Below are 8,159 nucleotides of genomic sequence, written 5' to 3' on the forward strand. Positions count from 1 at the left end.
ATGGTACATTTAATGATCTTTTAAATTTTGTTGAATCAATAACGAAGGTAACTTTTGGTTCTAAAGCTTTGGTCAATTTGGATTTTAGAGTTATAACTTCTTTTTGCCAAATGTGACAAGTTTTACCACCAAACCAGGAAAACTTCTCATCCTCAACATTAACTTTTGGAACTTCTAACATGGTTTGCTTAAGAGCTTCCATTTGTTTTTCCGTTTCTAAAACTTTGGCTTTTAAGTATGAAAATATTCTTTTATTTGAAGCCAACCTTTTAAAAACATTTATGGCTTCACCGTGCAGATTTTCAAAAGCAATTTGTAAATAAGAATAAGACATTTTATCAATAGGTTCATATTTGAAATGCCTTACATTATTTTTCTTGTGATTGGCCATGAGGCAAAGATTGGCCATTTCATCACTTTTTCTTTATATACCCTCATTTGAGGATCAACTCACTTTCCCATGTGATGTATGCTCTTCTAGACTTGCTAGACTTATTTTTTGGCCCTTTCCTTTATCCTTTTTAAGCAATGGACAATCTTGCTTGTAATGATTGACTCTTCCACAATTATAGCATGAACCTTTATATTTTTATTTCTTATACTCATCTTTATTTGATGTAGTTTATTGCCTTCTATAGTTAACAAACATCCCTATTTCTTCATCATCTGAACACTTACAATCACTAGTTCCATTATCATCTTGCTATATAGTAGAGGACTTAGAACTATCAGCCACTAGAGCAATCGACTTCTTGTCTACCTCCTTTTCCTTTATATTTTCCTTCTTAATCTTCTTCCCATGATTCTTTAAGAAAATGAGCTCTTGCTCATGTTCTTCAATCTTTCTAAACAAAGTAGTAATATCTAATGTCAAGAGGTTGTTATCTTTCTTGATTGTGTGACCTTCGGTTTCCATTCTCTATTCAGACATCTTAAAATTTTGTTAGTAGCAATTTCATTGGAAACTGGTTTACCAAGTGCATTTAAACGATTTACAAGATAAGTGAACCTCTTTTACATATCGACAATGGTCTCACCATGATTCATATGAAAGAGTTCAAACTCTTCGTTCAAAGTATTAATTATAGCTTGTATAACTTCATTTGTGCCCTCATGGGCAACTTGCAATGAGTCCCACATAGCTTTAGCAGTTGTACAATGAGAAATACGGTAATATTCATCAACTTCTAAAGATGATATGAGAATATTCCTCGCTTTCCAAGCAGATAACCATTTTTTCTCATCACCCGTGTTCCACTGTGCTTCCAGTTTAGGTATAACAACACCATCTGCATTGGTCATACTAATTTCAAAAACATCATTTTGGATAAAGTTCCATACATTTCTATCAATAAAATTGATATGGACATGCATACAATCCTTCCAATAATCATAGTTTTCACCATTGAAAACAGACGCTCTATTATAAGCCCATTTAGGTTCGGGAGCCATAATCTAATAAGCGATTTCGAAGCACAAAATAATCAGGTGTTGGTGATACTATTAGATTAGGACAACAATCTTGAGGGGGTGAATAGATTGCAAATAAAATTTTGATTTAAAAAACTGTTTTTAAAAATATTTTCTATGTCAAGCGAAAGCGATTCCGGGTCGACACTCATTTATCCCAAACTGTTATCGAAAGAATCAAATATGCAAATTAAACAGTAACAAAATGAAATAAACGTATGCCAATAATGAGAAAACAAATCATTGTGTTTTTCAAAATAACGTTTGAATAATTTTACACTTTGCAATCAATTTTCAATGAAATTAAGAAACAAAAACTGACTAAGACAAGTTATCAAATACTTGGTTTACAATGAACACCAAGCCGATTTTCCCTTTGTGTTGTTGATGTGAAAACCAATTTTGCAAATATTATGTGTGTGAAGGAAAACACTATTCATTGTAAGGAGTTTCCAAGATTCAAATACTGACATGAATTTATTAGAGATGTCTAATTTGATATATTTCGGCGTGCTAGGGTATTTGTGAAGAAAAATGCGCTTTTGGATTTCTTAATTGACCTACAGGAGGAAAAATTGACACTTAGGCTAACAAATATTCTTGTGTACGAGTGATAAAGAGAGAAATATGCATGTGTAGACTTGACTATGGTTTTCAAACTTGTGAGATTGAGGACCGGAGGTTTTGTAGTGGGAGATACAACTCTTAAAGCCACTTCAAATAAAATGGTTAATCATGAGTAAACGTGTTCCAACCATCAACATGCTTTCATTCCATTTGTCTTTGACACTTTTGCTAGTCTAGGATTAAAAATAACCAATCTTTATAGAGAGTGTAAATACTCATGAATAACAATGTTGTCTCATAGAACAATGAATGTGGTTTTTAAGAAGATTAGTTTTATCATCAAAAAAGGAATAAGGCATAACTCTTTGTCCTTTTGCCTACTATTTTGTATGATCCTCTCTCTCTCTCTCTCTCTCTCTCTCTCTCTCTATATATATATATATATATATATATATATATATATATATATATATATATATATATATATATAATTATCCAATAATTTCTTTTAGAAATTGGACAAATAAACTATATAGCAATCATTGAAATATTCTACCATTTAGACTAATTTACCCTTCAGTTAAAAATAAATTACATACACGTTTGGATATTTTTGTAATTCAATAATCTCTAAATTAATCTCACTATCCATTCACTAATATACACATGGTCACAAAAATTGCTCCTCGTTTAAACTATTTTCCCCCTCTCGCTACTTTATTTTTACTCTTACTCTTCTTTGCCATTTTCCCTTAACTCTCTTAGTTTCTCCTTCACTCAACAAGAATCATCCAGGTTTTCTTCTTCACCTCACGATGGGTTCACATTTTTCCTTTTGTCGTGTTCACCATTTTTATGTTTCGTTTTCCTTTTTATGATTTAACCTTTGACATTTCTTCTTTTACTCACTTCAGCTTACATTTTCACAACAGTGTCGACGACATTCTCAAGGTATTTTTTGCTACCGTTTAACCTTTATATCTCTTTACACATTTTTGTTAACTTTCAGCTTTGTCTCATTCTCCTTCAACGAAACATTTTATTTGAGTTTTGTTTTATAAAAATGTCATATTTTCGTTCCAATGATATACGTCTAGCTGTTTTTGTATGAATCTCTTTGAGCGAAACGTTTTATTTGAGTTTTGTTTTATAAAAATGACATCTTTTTCGTTTCAATGATACACGTCTAGCTGCTTTTGTATGAATATCCTTGAACGAAACATTTTATTCAAGTTTTTATTTATAAAAATGACATATTTTTCGTTTAAGTGTTGTTTTATAAAAATGTATGCACTTTACCGTTTTGTATGATTAATAGGTATTTTTTTGTTTCAACATTATTGTATATAGGTTAAAAGGTTCTTCCTTTACCGTTTTTGTATGATGGCTAGGTCTTTTTCGCTTCAACATTATTATATCCAAGTTAAAAGGTTTGCACTTTAACGTTTTCACCGTGTTGGTCTTTCATGTATATTTCATCTTTTATTTGTATATTTCACGCGTGTTCAATAACTACGCATTTTTGTGAGGGATTGACTTTCCAGCTGAGGCACAAGTTTTATGCTTTTTAACGGTCATTTATGGAAAAACAACTTTTCACCCTTTTCACTTTTCATATATTTTCTTCCTGCTTTACACATCCTTTTTAGAAGCATTAACTTTTGATTGCAAGTGTTGTTTCTCAACCTAACACTTCATTTTTAAAATCATTCAGATGTCCAGGCCACCAATCTTGATCAAGGATTTGCAGATAGGAAATCAGGTCTGGAAAATGTCAATCAAGGTAGTCGATTTATGGAACGTGAAAGAGTATAGTGGACAACTACATATGGAGATGCAAAGGTAAACAATATTAATATTTCTAAAAAATCTATTTCATGATACTTACATGTTGCTTTTATTACATATTGATGTTGAAATTCATCTGATGCACTCCGTTCCTTCGCATATACATAGGGTGACCAGATTCATGTGATTATATGCCATAGAGAGTATAGATATTGGATGTACAATATAACTGAACACCAAACTTATACACTATAAAATGACCAGCCCATTAACAATGATACCATTTCATAGGTTTGTGAGAACAAATTGAAATTGCTTTTCAACAGTGCGACAATCGTTACTCAGACTGAACTACCTCAAATTTCTACTCACCATTTCAATTTCAAGACTATTGCTGAAATTCTGAATAAAAATTTCTCCCATGATGACTTATATGGTAATTGTAGTTAAATTCTCTTAATACAATTGAAATTTGTTCACTGATTTAGTCAACCATGTCTGATTGCATTTTTCATTTTGAATGACGCAGTTGGAAATATAATTGATTGTACACTCTGGGACACATATGCTTGCCAACTTATGAATTTTGTCCGTCCAGACAATGCGGTTGGTTCAAATCCTCTAATCATTACACATGCTTTGTGCAAACAAACACATTTTCTTATAATATTGTTCATTCACAGTTACATATGTCTACCACATAAATTATTATTTATTCAATATTAACCTTCTTATAGGTTTATACAACTAGGTGGAAAACCAAGTTTATCCAATACTTGGAATGGATCTAAAATTTATATCAACTTGGACCACCCCCGAGTGGAAGACTTCAAATCAAAGTAATAATTCTTAATTTCAAATGTTGAGCTCTTTTGTTTGATATTCCTATAACTTGGATTTTTTGTAAATCTTTGTTTTCCCGATAGCTTGGAAGATTATCAATCGTCCCAAACCCCATATCAACATATGTCCCAAAGATCATTTTCACAACTTTCTCAACAAAATAAGTATTGGACAACAGTAAGTGAATTCAAGAGTATTGTAGAAATTCTTGAACAACAACATGTCAGATTTAAAAACAAAACCTTTTTCCTATTTATAACCTATCTAGGATCAAAACTAAGACCAATGGCGGAATTGAGGGGGACGTGGGAAGGCCACGGCCACCCCTCAACTTTTTTTTTTAATTCATATATATTAAATTACTAAAACATCCTTATTTTAAATTAAAATTAATTTTTACTTTTTCTTTTTCATTCAAAGTTAGGTTAAAATACAAATAAGGTAAAAAGCTCATACCTTTCCTTTCTTTCTCATATGGGTTTGCTACCGGCACCAGAATCGGAACAGATTAAAGTGATCGACATCTAATAGATAAAAAACTTTATTCATTCTTCTTTTATAAAAAGTAACAAATTAAAGTGATTGCTTGATTTGTGTTTTTGAGATTTTTAGGGTTCTTCTTTCTTGATGTGTTAAAATAATCTATATGAGGTTTATTAAGCCAATTCATAACACTGTAATTTACAAATATAGTTATACACTGTAATAAGGTTTATTTAATCATTGTTACTGCTAATTTTTAATAGTGAAGTTACCGGTATTTGAAAACGGATTAAAGTTGATTAATTAAGTTTATTAATTTTTTTCTCTTTTAATTTTTATGTTCTCTAAATTAATTTTTGGATCTGATATGATATTATAGGAAGAGTAAAGATGAATAATAGGAAAATTGATTCTTTTTTCAAAAGGAAAGCATGTGAAATTGAAAGAGAAGAGAGAGATGAAGAAATTATAATCCCGACATCCGAATCTGAAACAGTTCTTGAGAATCCAACAATTGAAGAGCATCATGGTTTTGAAAATTCTTTGGAACGCGATCCTGGAAAGCGTCTTCCTATTTGGCAATATCACCAAATCAAGTGGATGCAATACGAAGAGCTTATCTAAAATGGGGTCCATATCAAATTCATTTAGAAAACTATCCTTTGTCCGGTAACGAGGATCATCCGAGAAGGTTTTAACATACTTGGTTTAGCATATTTCCATCATGGTTAGAATATTCACCATCTGAAGATGCCGCATATTGCTTACCATGTTACCTTTTTAGCAAAAAACTAAGTGGACGTCCCGGATCACTTGTCTTTATTTCTATGGGTTTTAGAAATTGGAAGAAAGTTAGGAATGGAAAACATTGTTCCTTTCTTAAACACATAGGGAAGGATCCTTGTTCACCACACAACAATGCAATGAAAGCTTGTCAAGACTTGTTGAATCAAGATGGTCATATTAGAAATGTTATTCAAGTGCAAAGTTCAAGTCAAAGATTGAATAATCGGTTACGACTCAAGACTTCAATTGACACTGTTTGTTGATTAACACTACAAGCTTGTGCTTTTAGGGGTCACGACGAAAGTAGCAAATCAAGAAATCAAGGTAACTTTCTTGAGTTATTGAAACTTTTAGCATCCTACAATGATGAAGTTGCAAAAGTTGTGTTGGAAAATGCTCCACAAAATTGCAAGTATACTTCACATCAAATTCAAAAAGAGCTCTTGCAAATTCTTTCTAGTAGGGTGAAAAAGAGTATTCATGAGAAAATTGGTGATTCCAAATTTTGTATCGTTGTTGATGAAGCTCGTGATGAGTCAAAAAAGGAACAAATGACTCTTGTATTAAGATTTGTTTATAAAGTTGGTTTAATACAAGAGAGATTTTTTGATGTGACACATGTTAAAGACACCACATCTTTAACTCTTAAGGAAGCAATATGTGATATACTTTCTCGACATAACCTTGATGTTTCTAACATTCGTGGCCAAGGGTATGATGGTGCTAACAATATGAGAGGAGAATGGAATGGTTTACAAGCCCTCTTTATGAAGGGTTGTCCTTATGCATACTATGTTCGTTATTTTGCTCATCGATTGCAACTTGCATTAGTTACATCATCAAGAGAAGTCAAACCTGTTCATAATTTTTTTGAGAAGCTGATCTTTGTTGTGAATGTTGTTTGTTCTTCTACAAAGCATCGTGATGAGTTACAAGCTGCCCAATTAGAAGAAATTGCTTATTTGTTAGAGATTGATGAGATTATAACTGATAAATGTGCAAATCAAGTTGGTACATTGAAACGAGCTGGAGATACTCGTTGGGGATCACATTACGATTCAATTTCTAGCTTGATAAACATGTATGAAGCAACTTGTTTAGTTTTAAATTTTTTTGCAAAAGATAGAGGGAGTTATGCTACACGTGGGGATGCAGATAGTTGTTACAATTACTTGAAGGCATTTGATTTTATATTTATTTTGCACTTGATGAAAGAAATCATGGGAATAACAGATATGCTTTGTCAAGCCTTACAAAAAAAATCAAGATGTAGTTAATGCTATGAACTTGGTTCGTTCAACAAAGCATCTTATTCAAGGTTTGAGAGAAAATGGTTGGGATATATTGTTTACTAAAGTGGTATCTTTTTGTGAAAAGCATGGTATTGAGATTCCTGATCTTAATGATGTTCATTCAACAACAAGATTTGGACGCTCCCGTCTTGAAGAGAATCAAGTCACGATTCAACATTACTTTAAAGTTGAAATCTTTTTCACTATCATTGACAAACAGTTACAAGAGTTGAATAGCAGATTCAGTGAGCAGGTAATGGATTTGTTAACTCTTTCTTGTTCTTTATCTCCTAAGGATGGATATAAAGCTTTTAGCATTGATACTATTTATTCTTTAGTTGAAAAATATTATCCTATGGATTTTAGTGATCAAGAGAAGAATAATTTGCAATTTCAACTCCAACATTTTCTATTTGTTGCTCGTCAAGCATCAAACTTGAATAATTTATCAACTATTCAAGAACTATGTTCATGTTTGGTTGCATCTGGACAGGCTGAAACTTACTTCTTGATTGATAGACTACTTCGTCTTATCATGACTCTTCCCGTTTCTACGGCCACAACTGAGAGGTATTTTTCAGCAATGAAAATTATTAAGACTAAGTTGAGAAACAAGATGGATGATGAGTTTCTTGGAGATAGCATGACAGTATATATTGAAAGGGAGATTAGTGCAAGCATTAGTTCAGAGTCAATTATTGACGATTTCAAGTCACTCGGAACGCGTAAAGCATTACTTTAAGGTAGTTTTAAGTCATGTAATTTAAATTTTTAGTAATTAACTTTGTATTTATTTTAACTTTAATGTTTTATTTAAAATACTATTTACATTTTATTTATAATCTTTATTTTACGTTAGCGGCCATCTCAAATTTTTTTATCTGGCTCCGCCACTGACTAAGACTTGCTTCCTTTCCATCATAAGATTGT

General features: G+C 31.8%; 1 long non-coding RNA gene across 2 annotated transcripts; it reads left to right on the top strand.

The window, feature by feature from the left end:
• Window positions 1-2,716: 2,716 nt before the first annotated feature.
• Window positions 2,717-4,606, top strand: LOC127075739 (uncharacterized). Of its 2 annotated transcripts, XR_007786647.1 has the most exons (4): window positions 2,717-2,988; window positions 3,752-3,879; window positions 4,117-4,261; window positions 4,355-4,606. It is a non-coding gene; the product is annotated as an uncharacterized LOC127075739 (long non-coding RNA). The 2 variants fall into 2 exon arrangements; XR_007786648.1 differs by lacking the exon at window positions 2,717-2,988 and having other exon boundaries at window positions 3,717-3,879.
• The last annotated feature ends 3,553 nt before the right edge of the window (window positions 4,607-8,159 follow it).

Source organism: Lathyrus oleraceus, chromosome 1 (assembly GCF_024323335.1).
Source record: "Lathyrus oleraceus cultivar Zhongwan6 chromosome 1, CAAS_Psat_ZW6_1.0, whole genome shotgun sequence".
NCBI classification, from domain to species: domain Eukaryota; kingdom Viridiplantae; phylum Streptophyta; class Magnoliopsida; order Fabales; family Fabaceae; genus Lathyrus; species Lathyrus oleraceus.